The following is a 14431-nucleotide window of genomic DNA, read 5'->3' on the forward strand; positions in this document are numbered from 1 at the left end:
GCTGCAGACTCTCCCTCATTGCAACCCCAGCCCTAAGCAAAATTATGATGAAAATAAGAACAATAATGTGACCCTTGCTTCTTTCAATGTCAGTTTGTAAATTAGATGATCAATATTCTGCATTATTAAATTTCTGAAAATATATAAAGGATCATCCTTCCTAACTTCTGTAACAACTGTATTTCTTTAAGGCCATATGGAAAATATTTGTTTCAAGAGTTTAAGATGTGGCAGTTGGTTGCTGGCCTATCTGTATAAACACAGTAAACAAGTATAACTTTGATGTTAGAATAGTTCTCCATTAGCGAAAACTCATAAATTGCTCTGCCAAGCCCAGCCTTTTGTACAGTTTCCTGTACTTTGTCAAGTGTAAACTTTGTTAAGTTTATCTTTTAGTAAATTTTTTTTCTCATATAGACTATGTGCTTAGTGGTAGAAAGTAGCCATTTTTAAAACATACTAAGATATTTTCTAATCTGTCAGCTAAAATAAGAGACTGGTGTTTTCAGTACTGTGGTTAGATTCCCATCATTCCTTCTTTGATCTTGAGGTACAATTATAATGAGCATAGTGAACATATGTGTCTGTGTATGTGTGTGTGTGTGTGTGTGTATTTTTCTAATTTCTATTATATTAAGAGGAAGAATGATCCTTCAGAGACACTTACCTAAAGAAAAGTTGAACTGAGATAATCCAAGCACTACAGAGCTGCCATTCTCTTAAGATACAGGGTCAGTATTATTGGCCTCAGTTAATGATAATTTTGATGTATATTATAGTAACTGTTGCCTGAAGGTGTTGCCATAGACATGAAAATCGATGTAATTTCCAGAGGAGTTTACAGTGAAAGAAAAAACTGTAAAAGTATAAAGTATATTTATATAAAGTGTATCTTGCATGATCTTGAAAAGGAAAAAAAATAAAAATCCCACATCCAAATTGTCATATGTATTTCAAAAGTCATGTAAAAGCACTTTCTACTATGATTTATTGAGTGATTGATATGTTAAGATTATACTATTAATAAATTCTTGGTGGACATTATCTCACTTAATTCTTATAGCAATCCTGTGAAATACACACCAATATTATTCTCATTTTTTATACAAAGAAACAAGCTCAGATAAATATATTAACTTCTCCAAGATTATGCAGCCAGTAAGTGATATAAGTGACATCCAACTCTGGTCTGTTTCATACCAAAGTTGTGTTACAGAATTATAAAATAAGGTAAACCCTAATTTCTGGTTGAAAGTAGTAAATCCTCAAATAGAACAGCATGTGACACATAGTAGGGGCTTAAAAACTGTTTATTAAATGAATTAATAATAGTGAGTTTAATTTTACTAAGTATGGTAGGTGGAAATCTAAAATGGCACACACAATTTGCCACTAACATCCTCCCTGACCATATACACATCCTGCACAGTACCTGGGATATAAATATTATGAATCTTACTTCTGTGGTTAGATTATGTTATATGGCACAGTCAACCTTAAGATAAGAAAATTATCTGGGAGGTCCTGACATAATCACATAAACCCTTTAAAGCAGCGTTTTCTCTGGCTAGTTACAGAAGACGTCAGAGGTTTGAAACATGAAAATACCTTAACATGTCATTGCTAGCTTGAATATGGAGAGGGAAATAATGCAAAAACAAAAAAAAATGTAAATGTCCTTTAGTAGATGAGAGTGGCACTCAGCTGACAGCCAGTAAAGAAATGGGGGACTTAGTCTAAAACCACAAGGAAGTGAATACTGTGAATAACATTCATGAGCTTGGAATCAAAATTTTCCCCAGTGCCTCCAGATAAAAACTCAATCCAACTACCTTTATTTTAGCCTTGTGAAATTCTACCCAGAGAACACAATCATAGTTTGCTAGACTTCTAAAGAATTATGAGCTTACAAATAAGTGGTATTTTAAGCTATTATTTTGTGGTAATTTGTTACACAATGATAGAAAATTAATACACCAGTTATATTAAGTAACTGTGCAGCATATGGTCCTTATTTTGAAAAATTTTTTAAGGATTGTCAGTTGGCTTTTTATATAAAGTTGTTGAACCAGTGTTTTAAAATTTTATGCAGAGCAAGCATCACTGTCTATGGAAAGTTTTTATTGTTAGTCTTTGTATATTTGTCAAAATAGCCCAATAATTCTAAGATCAACAACAAATTTAAAAAATCACATGTACTTTTTTTCTCTTTAACTCATCAAATTTCATACTATACTGGCTAAAAAGAGGAACCAGAGAGAGTATACCAGTTAGTGACCTACGAGGAGGTGTGCTATACTCCAGAACAACTGCTTGAGTTTTCTAATTTATATAAGTAGAAATCTGGAGAACAGGCATGGGAATGGATACTAATGGTGTGAGATAATGGTAGAAGGAGCATAAAGTTGGATCAGGCTGAATTTATTGATATGGATCACTAAACAGGGATTCTGTATTTAATGCTATTAATAATTCTGGTCTAGCATATTTTAGATAGACCTTTTCAAAAGTTTCAATCAGACATTCAGCTATAACACTATTGTGATGGTTAATATTGTGTGTCAACTTGATGGATTGAAGGATGCAAAGTATTATTCCTGGGTGTGTCTGTGAGGGTGCTGCCAAAGGAGATTAGCATTTGAGTCAGTAGAGTAGGAGAGGCAGACCCATTCTCAATCTGGGTGAGCACTAACTAATCAGCTGCCAGTGCAGCTAGAATAAAGCAGGCAGAATAAGTTGGAAAGAGCAGACTTAATGCTGAGTCTTCTTGCCTTCATCTTTATCCTGCGCTGGATGCTTCCAGCTCTCAAACAACAGATTCCAAGTTCTTAAGCTTTTGGACTCTTGGGCCTATACCCGCAGTTTGCCAGGGGCTCTCAGCCTTCAGCCACAGACTGAAGGCTGCAGTGTTGGGTTCCCTACTTTTCAGGTTTTGGGATTTAGACTGGCTTCTTTGCTCCTTAGCTTGCAGATGGCCTATCATGAGACTTCACTTTGTGATTGTGTGAATCAATTCTCCTTAATGAACTACCCTTCATATATACATATGGATCTCACTTATATCACTAACTGGCTGCATTATCTTGGATAAGTTAATATATTTGTCTGAGCTTGTTTCTTTGTATAAAAAGTGAGAATAATATTGGTATGTATTTCACAGGATTGCTATAAGAATCTTATTACTTCTGTCCCTTTAGAGAACTCTGACTAATACAACTATTAACTGAATCTTTGGTAGCAATTACTGCAATGTGTGATATATAGCCTAAGAACCTTCTAGAAACATAGTTACATTATGTGTAAGACTATAATCTGAATTCTATCATGTGTTAACAGTTATGGGATCTATATGATATCATATTTAGGAATTTGAGCTCTTTAGTGTCATTTAAAATATTATATTTACCTGTGGTAAAGGGACAGGGTGGGTACCTCCATAATACTAGAAGGCAACAAATGTATTACAAGTGGCGGGGAAGTTGGTAAAACTGATGCAACTTTTGGCTTATGCTTCAATATGATTTGGTGTGAAACTCAGTTTGCAGAAATGTCATTCCAAGTAATAGTGTCAGAGGTTGAGTGAATACAGCTAAGTTTTTATCCTAATGGGAATGTCATGGACTGAAAGCTAGGAATAAAATCTTCTTTTTACTTGTAAACTGAGCAAATTTGTTCTGGAAATCACTGAAAGAGAATAAATATGGAGCCCCAAGACTCCATACGGAGTCATTTTAATAGTTATTTTTCTGCCTATAAATATACTTTCAGTGAAAAAGCTGGCAGCTTTATTGAACACCATACCTGCCATTTGGTTGAAATAATAGATACAAACCTGTCAACTCCCAGTGGTTGCAGTTTGGTTGAAAGACTAGATACAAACCTGTCAACTCATAGTGGCTTTCTCCATAAGCACCAGTATCACTTAAAGCCTGGGATGGACTCTTTTTATTGTAGAACTACTTTATTCAAAGGTCCTGACTCCAAAGAAGAAGTAAATGCAACTGAGATAATAGAATAACATTGACTGGTTGCACAATCTCTATAATGTTAGGGAAGCATGAAAATGTATATTTTCAATATTCTTTAGTCTTAGCCAAAGAGCTTATTATTATCTTTTCCTCTGGGAAATTCAGTATTTTTAAAAATCATTGTGTGCTCTATTAGTCAGGATTTTCTACATTTAAGCCAAACCAGAAGATGATACAGTGGGATCATATGATTTATATTTTGCAACCTATAGGTCATCATGTGATTTCAGCCAAATAAATTATTCAGAAAACATTTTAGGGCTCTCTGAGAATTTGCAGTTTCTGCGTCTCCTTTACTGACCTATATCTTCTGACCTGCATTACTCAAAGTTTCAAAATAAGAAGTAGGCTTAATTTTCTGTAAGAACATTTTCCTACTTATACAGTCATCTGAAAGGACTAGACCATAACTATGTTGTAAAGAATTTTCAGGCAAAGGTTATGCAGTTTCTTTGAAGAAAGGTTCTGTTACATTGCAATCATGAATCGAGAGAAAGGGAACACAGGTATGTACAGAGAAACGTCAAATAGGGGAATCTAGTGTGCTTTTTGCTTATTAGTTCAATTATTTTCTTAGATAATTGTGTCCTTAAGTTAATTATATTATTCTAAGTATTATATAAATGGACATAGCAATTCAATTACAAAGACTCAACGGGGGTATTTGAGAGTAGTCCTTTGTTAGATTTAGGAAGGGTAATCAAATAAAGAAAAGGCTGACTATGGTCTTAAGCTCAATTCGTTGTTTAAAGTGAGAAAAGTATCTGGCCTGGCCTTTGCTCCACTGTTGTTAAGCTTGTTTCTCCTTTCACCTGAATTCATTAAATATCACCCTAAAACAGGGCTTAAAAACTTTAGTCTGTGGGCCAAATCAGACTCACTACCTGTTTTTTGAACATTAAAAAAAAAGTAATAACAGTCTTTCAGAACACAGTGCAATCAAATTAGAACTCAGGATTAAGAAATTCACTCAAAACCATACAACTACATGGAAATTGAATGACCTGCACCTGAATGACTCCTGCATAAATAATGAAATTAAGGTAGAGATCAAGTTCTTTTAAGCCAATAAGAATAAAGACACAACATACCAGAATGTCTGGCACACAGCTAGAGCAGTGTTAAGAGGGAAATTTATAGCACTAAATACCCACATCAGAAAACTGGAAAGTTATCAAACTGATACACTAACATTACTATTAGAAGAGCTAGAGAAGCAAGGGCAAACAAATCCAAAAGCTAGCAGAAGACAAAACTATAACTAAGATCAGAGCAGAACAGAAGGAGATAGAGGCACAAAAAACCCTTCCAAAAATCAATGAATCCAACAGGTGGGTTTTTGAAAAAATTAACAAAATAGACTTCTAGTTAGACTAATAAAGAAGAAAAGAGAGAAGAATTAAAGAGACGCAATAAAAAACAATAAAGGGGATATCACCCCTGAGCCCACAGAAATACAAACTAACATCAGGGAATACTATAAACACCTTATGCAAATAAACTAGAAAATCTAGAAGAAATGCATAAATTCCTGGACACAAACACCCTCCCATTACTAATCCAAAAAAAAAAAGTCAAATCCCTGAATGGATCAAAAAGGTCTGAAATTGAGGCAGTAATTAATAGCCCAGGGTCGGACGGATTCACAGCCGAATTCTACTAGAGGTACAAAGAGGAGTTGGTACCATTCCTTCTGAAACTATTCCAAACAATTGAAAATGAGGGTCTCTTCCCTAATTCATTTTATGAGGCCAGCATCATCCTGATACTAAAACCAGGCAGAGACACAACAAAAGAAGGAAACTTCAGGCCAGGGATATTGATCATCAGGGATATTGATCCCTGATGAACATCGATGTGAAAATCCTTAATAAAACACAGGCAAACTGGATCCAGCAGCACATCAAAAAGCTTATCCACCACAATCTAGTTGATTTCATCCTTGGGATGCATGGCTGGTTCAACATATGCAAATCAATAAATGTAATCCATCACAAAAACAGAATCTATAACAAAAACCACATGATTATCTCAATAGACGCAGAAAAGACCTTCAATAAAATTCAACATCCCTTCATGTTGAAAATTCTCAATAAACTAGCTATTGATGGAAAATATCTCAAAATAATAAGAGCTATTTATGACAAACCCAGAGCCAGTATCATACTGAATGGGAAAAAGCAGGAAGCTCACCCTTAGAAAAATGGCACAAGCATGCCCTCTCTCAACACCCCATTCAACATAGTATTGCAAATTCTGGTCAGGGCAATCAGGAGAGAGAAAGAAATAAAGGGTATTCAAATAGAAAGAAAGAAAGTGAAATTGTCTCTGTTTGCAGATGACATGTTTCTATATTTAGAAAACCCCAGTGTCTCATCTCAAAAACCTTTAAGCTGATAAGCAACTTCAGCAAAATCTCAGGATACAAAATCAATGTGCAAAAATGACAAGCATTCCTATACACCAACAATAGACAAGCAAAGAGCCAAATCATGAATGGACTTCCATTCACAATTGCTACAAAGAGAATAAAATACCTAGAAATACAGCTTACAAGGGTTGTGAAGGACCTTTTCAAGGAGAACTACAAACCACTGCTCAAGAAAACAGCAGAGAGCACAAACGAATGGAAAAACATTCATTCCATCCCCATGGATAGAAAGAATCAAGATTTTGAAAATGGCCATATTGCCCAAAGTAATTTATAGATTCAATACTATTCCCATCAAAGTACCATTAACATTTTTTCACAGAATCAGAAAACCAACTTTAAATTTCATATGGGATGAAAAAAGAGCGTGCATAGCAAAGACAAGCCTAAGGAAAAATAACCAAGCTGGAGGGATCACACTACCTGACTTCAAACTGTACTACAAGGCTACATTAACCAAGAAAACATGGCACTGGTACCAAGACAGACATATAGATCAATGGAGCAGAACTGAGATCTCAGAAGAAATACTACCACATATCTACAACCATCTGATCTTCAACAAACCTGACAAAAACAAGCAATGGGGAAAGGATTCCATAATTAATAAATGGTGCTGGGAAAACTGGTTAGCCACATGCAGAAAACTGAAACTGAAACCCTTCCTTACACCTAATACCAAAATTAACTCAAGATAGATAAAACACTTAAATGTAAAACCCAAAACTGTTAAAATTCTAGAAGAAAAACTAGGCAATAACATTTAGGACATAGTTATGAACAAAGACTTCATGACTAAAACACCAAGCAATGGCAACAAAAGTCAAAATTCACAAATTGGATCTAATTAAACTAAATAGCTTCTGCACAGCAAAAGAAACTAGCAACAGAGTGAATAGTAAAGAGAATGAAAGATGCAATCTATCCATCTGACAAAGGTCTAATATCCAGAATCTACAAGGAACTTAAACAAATTTCCAATAAATAAACGACCCCATCAAAAAATGGGCAAAGAATATGAGCAGACACTTCTCAAAAGAAGATATTTCTGCAGTCAAGAAACATATGAAAAAAAGCTCATCATCAGTGATCATTAGGGAATTGCAAATCAAAACCACAATGAGATACCATCTCACACAAGTCAAAGTAGTGATTATTAAAAAGTAAAGAAACAATAGATGCTGGTGAGGTTGTGGAGAAATAGGAATGTTTTTACACTGTTGGTGGGAATGTAAATTAGTTCAACCATTGTGGAAGACAGTGTGAGAATTTCTCAAAGATCTAGAACCAGAAATACCATTTGACCTAGCAATCCCATTATTGGGTATATACTCAATGGAATATAAACTATTCTACTATAAATACACTTGCACATGTATGTTAGTTGCAGCAGTATTTACAATAGCAGAAACATTGGACCAGCCCAAATGCTCATCAATGATAGACTGGATAAAGAAAATGTGGCACATATACAATATGGAATAGTATGCACCCATGAAAAGGATTGAGATCATGTCCTTCACAGGGACATGGATGAAGCTGAAAGTCATAATTCTCAGCAAACTAACTCTGCCAATTAAACAGTAACTTTCCATTCCCCCTTCTTGGCTCTTGGCAACACCATTCTGTTTTCTGGCTCTATGATTTTGACAACTTTGGGAACTTTATATAAGTAGAATCATACAATATTTGTTCTTTTTTTGTCTGGTTTATTTCACTATGCATAATGTCTTCAAGATTCATCCATGTTGTAGTAAATGTCCAAATTTCCTTCCTTGTCAAGGTTCAATAATATTCCATTGTATGAATAGGCCACGATTTTCTTATCCAATCATCCATTTATAGGCATTTGGGTTGATTCCATTTCTTTACTATTATGAATAATACTGCTATTAACATAAGTGTGCCAGTGTTTATTCAAGTCACTGCTTTTATTTCTTTTGCTTATATAGACAGAAGTGAAGTTGCTGTTGCCTTTGTTAATTTAATGTTTAATTACTTGAGGAAGTGTTTTCCACAGTAGCTACACCATTTTACAGCCCCACAAGCATTTCATGAGTTTCAATTTCTCCTCATCTTTGACAACACTTATTATTTTCTGTGGTTTTGATAATAGACATTCTAATAGATGCAAAGTGCTATCTCATTGTAGTTTTAATTTGTGTTTCTCAAATAAGTAGTGATGTGGAGTATCTTTCCATATGCTTATTGATCATCTTTATATCTTATTTAGAGAAATGTCTATTAAAGTCATTTGCCCATTTTTGAATTGGGTTGCTTGCTTTATTACTGTTGACTTGTAGGAGTCCTTTATATATCCTGAATGTTAAGCCTTTACCAGATATATGATTTCAAATGTTTTCTCCTATTCTGTGCATTGATGTTTTATTCTCTTGATAGTGTCCTTTGATGCACAAATGTTTTTAATTTTAATGAAGTTAAACTTACCTATTTTTGTTGTGTTATTGCCTGTGCTTTTGGTATAATAGCCAAGAAATTATTGCCAAACACAATGTCATGAAGGTTTCCCCCTATATTTCCTTCTAGGAGTTTCATAGTTTCTGCTTTTAAAGGTAGGTCTTTGATCAATTTTCTTTGTCTATGGTATAAGTTAAGGGTCTAACTTCACTATTTTTCATGTGGATATCCGTGACCATTTTGTTTTTTCTTCATTCTGTCAATGTGATACATTAATATTGATTGATTTATCTATGTTGAACCATCATTGCATCACAGTAACAAATTCTTTTAATGTGCTGTTGAATTTGGTTTACAAAGGTTTTTTTAGAGTTTTTGCATAAACATTCATAAGGATTGTTAGTCTGTGGTTTTCTTTTTCTGTCTTTGCCTCACTTTGGTATCAGGTAATGTTGCCCTCATACAATGAGTTAAGAAGTATTCCTTCTTGTTCAACTTTTAGGAAGATTTTGAAATATATTTGTGTTAATTCTTCTTTAAATGCTTGGTAAAACTGACCAGCGAAGCCATCAGATTTTGGGCTTTTTTTTGTTAGAAGGTTTTTGATTACTGATTTGACATCATTATTAGTTACAGATGCATTCAGATTTTCTATCTTTTACAAAGACATTTAGTTTTAGTAGGCCATGTGTGTATGGAATTTGTCACTTTCATTTAGGTAATCCAATTTGATGTAGAATTCTTCATAGTACTCTTTTATAATCATTTTTATTTATGTAAAATTACTAGTAATGACCAAAACTTTATTTCTGATTATAGTTATTTGATAATTTTATCTTTTTATCACTCAATATGTCTATAGATATGCCATTTTATTTATTTTTATCAAAGAACAAATTAGTGATTTATTAACTAACTCTATTGCCTTCATATTGTCTATTTTATTTATATAAGCTTTTTTATGTTCTTTATTTTTTTAACTTCATGTTTAATTTGCTCCTTTCTTTCTAGTACATTGAGCAACTAGAGGTTTGAGATATTTCTTTTTTTTTAATCTAAGTATTTACAGCCATAAATATTTTTCATAGCACTGCTTTTACTGCATCCATTAAATTTTGGTATGTTGTATTTTCATTTTAATTGTCTCAAGATATTTTCCAACTTTCCTTGTAATTTTTCATTTATCCATTTGCTATTTAAGACTACGCTGCTTAATTTTCACATATTTGGGAATTAATCAGTTTTCTTTCTGCAATGGATTTCTAGTTTTATTTTATAGGTTTTGGGAAAGACATTTTGTATGATTTAAATCTTTTAAAATTTAGAAAGACTTGTTTTTTGACCTAACATAATCTATACTAGAGAATTTATCATGTACATTTGAGAAAAATTTGCACTCTGTTGTTGCATGAAGTGTTCTATATATGTTTGTTAGATCTAAGTGGTCTACAGTGCTGTTTAAGTCCTCTATTCTCTTACTGATTTTATCTCTGGTTGTTCTACCTATTATTGAAGGTAAAGGCTTTTACCATTATTGCAGAGCTATCTATTTCTCACTTCAATTTTGTTAATTTCACTTATTTTTTTTTGAGCTTTAATATTTGATGCATATGTATTTATATTTGTATATCTTCTTGAAAAATTAACACGTATTAATGTTCCTTATCTTGTAAAAGTTTTTGACATGTAGTGTATCTTGTCTGATATTAGTGTAGCCATCTATGCTCTCTTTTGTTTACCATTTGCATGGAATATCTTTTTCTATATGTTCACTTTTTTTTTGAGACAGAGTTTCACTCTTGTTACCCAGGCTGGAGTGCAATGGCGCGATCTTGGCTCACCGCAACCTCCGCCTCCTGGGTTCAAGCAATTCTCCTGCCTCAGCCTCCCAAGTAGCTGGGACTACAGGCACGCACCACTATGCTCAGCTAATTTTTTTTTTGTATTTTCAGTAGAGACAGGGTTTCACCATGTTGACCAGGATGGTCTTGATCTCTTGACCTCGTGATCCACTCGCCTCGGCCTCCCAAAGTGCTGGGAATTTAGGTGTGAACCACTGCACCTAGCCCTCTATATGTTCACTTTTAGCCTATTTGTGTCTTTATATTTTAGCTAGGTTTCCTCCAAAACCTGGCAGAGACACAATGAAAGAAGAAAGCTTCAGATCAATATACCTGTTGAACACAGATGCAAAAATTCTCAATAAAATATTAGCAAACAAAATCCAGCAGCACATCAAAAAGCTAATCTACCACAATCAAATAGGCTTTATTTCTGGGAGGCATGGCTGGTTCAACATAAGCAAATCAGTAAATGTGGTTCATCAAATGAGCAGAACTAAAAACAATAACCATGTGACCATCTCAACAGATGCAGAAAAGACTTTTGATAAAAATTCAACATTTCCTTATGTTTAAAACCCTCCAAAAAACTAGGCATTGAAGGATCATACTTCAAAATAATAAGAGTTATCTTTGACAAACCCACATCCAATGTCATACTGAACAGGTGAAAGGTGCAAGCATTTCCCTTAAGTACTGGGACAAGACAAGGATGCCAATTCTCACCAATCCTACGTAAAGAAAGTAAAAATATGTCTTCAAAGATGATATGATTCTATACCTGGAAAACCCATTCTCTGCCCAAATGATCCTTGAATTGATAAAATTCAGTAAAGTTTCAGGATACAAAATCAATATACAAAAATCAGTGCATTTCTATACACCAATATGCCCAAGTTGAGAGCCAAATCAGGAGTGTAATCCCATTCACAATTAAAAATAAATAAATAAATAAAAATAAAAACCTAGGAATACAGCTAACCCAGGACGTGAATGGTCCATACAAGAAAAGTTACAAAACATTACTTGAAGAAATCAGAGATGACACAAACAAAAATGGAAAAAAAATTCATGCTAATGGATAGGAAGAATCAATATTGTTAAAATGTCCATGCTGCTATTCCTATCAAACTAACAATGTTGTTTTTCACATAATTAGAAAAACACTATTCTGATATTTATATGAAATCCAAAAAAATAAAAATAAAAATAAATCCTGAATAGTCAGGGCAATCCTAAGCAAACAGAACAATATGGAGTCATCACATTACCCAACTTCAAACTATTTATCAAGGCTACAGTTATCAAAATGGCATATTTGTACAAAAACAGACACATAAACCAATGGAGAAGATTAGAGAAACTTAGAAGTAAAGGCACACACCTGTGATCTCTGACAAAATTGACAATAATAAGCAGTGGGAACAGGACTCTGATGTGGTTTGGTTTTGTGTACCCACCAAAATCTCATGTCAAATTGTAATCCCCAGGTGTTGGAAGAGTGGCCTGCTGTGAGGTAGTTGAAATGTGGGGCAGACTTCCCCCTTGCTGTTCTTATGATAGTGACTGAGTTCTTATGAAATCTTGTTGTTTAAAAGTGTGTAGTGCTTCCTCCTTCATGCTCTCTATCTCCTCCCACCATGTGAAGATGTGTTCCCAGCCATGTCCCCTGTACAGTCTATGGAACTTCAAGTTAATTAAACCTCTTTTCTTTATAAATTATCCAGTCTCTGGTAGCTCTTTATAGCAGTGTGAAAACAGACTAATACAAAAAATTGGTACTAGAGAAATGGGGCATTACTATAGAGATACCTGAAAATGTGGAATTGACTTTGGGACTGTGTAATGGGCAGAGTTTAGAACAGTTTGGAGGGCTCAGAAGAAGAAAGGAAGATGAGGGAACGTTTGGAACTTTCTAGAGATTTGTTCAATGGTTGTAACCAATATGCTGTTAGTGATATGGACAATGAAGTCCAGAATGAGTTTGTCTCAGGTGGAGATCAGGAAGTTTTTGGGAAGTGGAGTAAAGGTTACTCTTATTATGCTTTAGCAAAGAGACTGGGGACACTATGTCCCTGCTCTAGAGATCTGTGTAAATTTGAACTTAAGAGAGATGATTTAGGGTATCTGACAGAAGAAATTTCTAAGCAGCAAAGCATTCAAGAAATGACCTGGCTGCTTCTCACAGCATAAGCTTATGTGACTAAACAGAGATTATCTGAAACTGAAACTTGTATTTAAAAGGAAAGGAGAGTATAAATGTTTGGAAAGTTTGCAGCCTGACCATGTGGTAAAAAAAGAAAAAAAAAAAAATTCCAGGGAGAATTTCAAGCCAGTTGCAGAAATTTGCATGAGTAAAGAGGAGTCAAATGTTAATAGCCAAGACAATGGGGAAAATGCCTCCTGGGCATCTCAGATACCTTCGTCATAGCCCCTCCCATCACAGACTCAGAAGTTTAGGAGGAAAAAGTGATTTCATGAACACTGCTGCTCTGTGCACCCTTGGGCCGTGGCATTCTGCATCCTAGCAACTCCAGCTCCAGCCATGGCTTAAACGGGACAAGGTACATCTTGGATCATTGCTTCAGAGGGTGCAAGCCCCAAACCTTGATGGCTTCCATGTGGTGCTGAGCCTGCAGGTACACAGAAAGTAAGAGTTGAGATTTGGGAGCCTCCACCTAGCTTTCAGAGGATGTACAACACCACCTCAATGTTTCTTACAGGCAGAGGTCTGCTACAGGGCTTGACCCCTCATAGAGAACCTTCACTAGTGCAGTACAGAAGGGAAATGTGGGGTTGGAGCCCCTGCACGGAGTCCCCACTGAGGCACTGCCTAGTGGAGCTGTGAGAAGAAGGCCACCATCCTTCAGATCCCAGAATTGTAGATCCACCAACAGCTTGGACTGTGCATCTGGAAATGTCACTGTCACTCAACACCAGCCAATGAAGGTAGCCAAGGTAGCCATAAGGGCTGTATGCTGCAGAGCCCCAGGGACTAAGCTGCCCCAAACTGTTGGATTCCACCCCTCACATCAGTGTGACCTGGAATTGAGACATGGGATCAAAGAAGATTGTTTTGGAACTGTAAGATTTAATGACTGCCCTGCTGGCTTCAGACTTGCATGTGGCCTGTAGCCCCTTTGTGATGGCCAGTTTCTCCCTTTTGGAATGGGACCGTTTCCAAATGCCTGTATCCCTAGTGTATCTTGGAAGTAACTAACTTGTTTTTTATTTTACAGGCTCACAGGCAGAAGGGACGTGCCTTGTCTCAGATTAGATTTTGGACATGGTCTTTTGAGTTAATGTTGAAATGAGTTAAGACTTTGAGAGATTGATGGGAAGGCCAATTGTGTTTTGAAATGTAAGAAATACATGAGATTTGGGATGGATCATTTCAGTGCTGGAATAATATGGTCTGGCTTTGTGTCCCCATTCAAATTACATGTTGTATTGCAATCCCCATGTGTTAGAGGAGGGTCCTAAAAGAAGGTGATTGAATCATGGGGCAGTCTTCCCCCTTCCTACTCTTGTTATAGTGAATGAGGTCTCATAAGATCATGTAGTTTAAAAGTATGTAGTGCTTTTTCATCCTCTCTCTGTCTCGTCACCATGTAAAGTCATAGTTGCTTCCCACTTGCCCTTCTCCCATGACTGTAAGTTTCCTGAAGCCTCCACAACTATGTCTCTTGCACAGCCTGTGGGACTGTGAATTG

This window comes from Aotus nancymaae, unplaced genomic scaffold, assembly GCF_030222135.1.
Source record: "Aotus nancymaae isolate 86718 unplaced genomic scaffold, 86718_ANA_hifiasm-v0.15.2.pri h1tg000004l, whole genome shotgun sequence".
Classification (NCBI taxonomy): Eukaryota; Metazoa; Chordata; class Mammalia; order Primates; family Aotidae; genus Aotus; species Aotus nancymaae.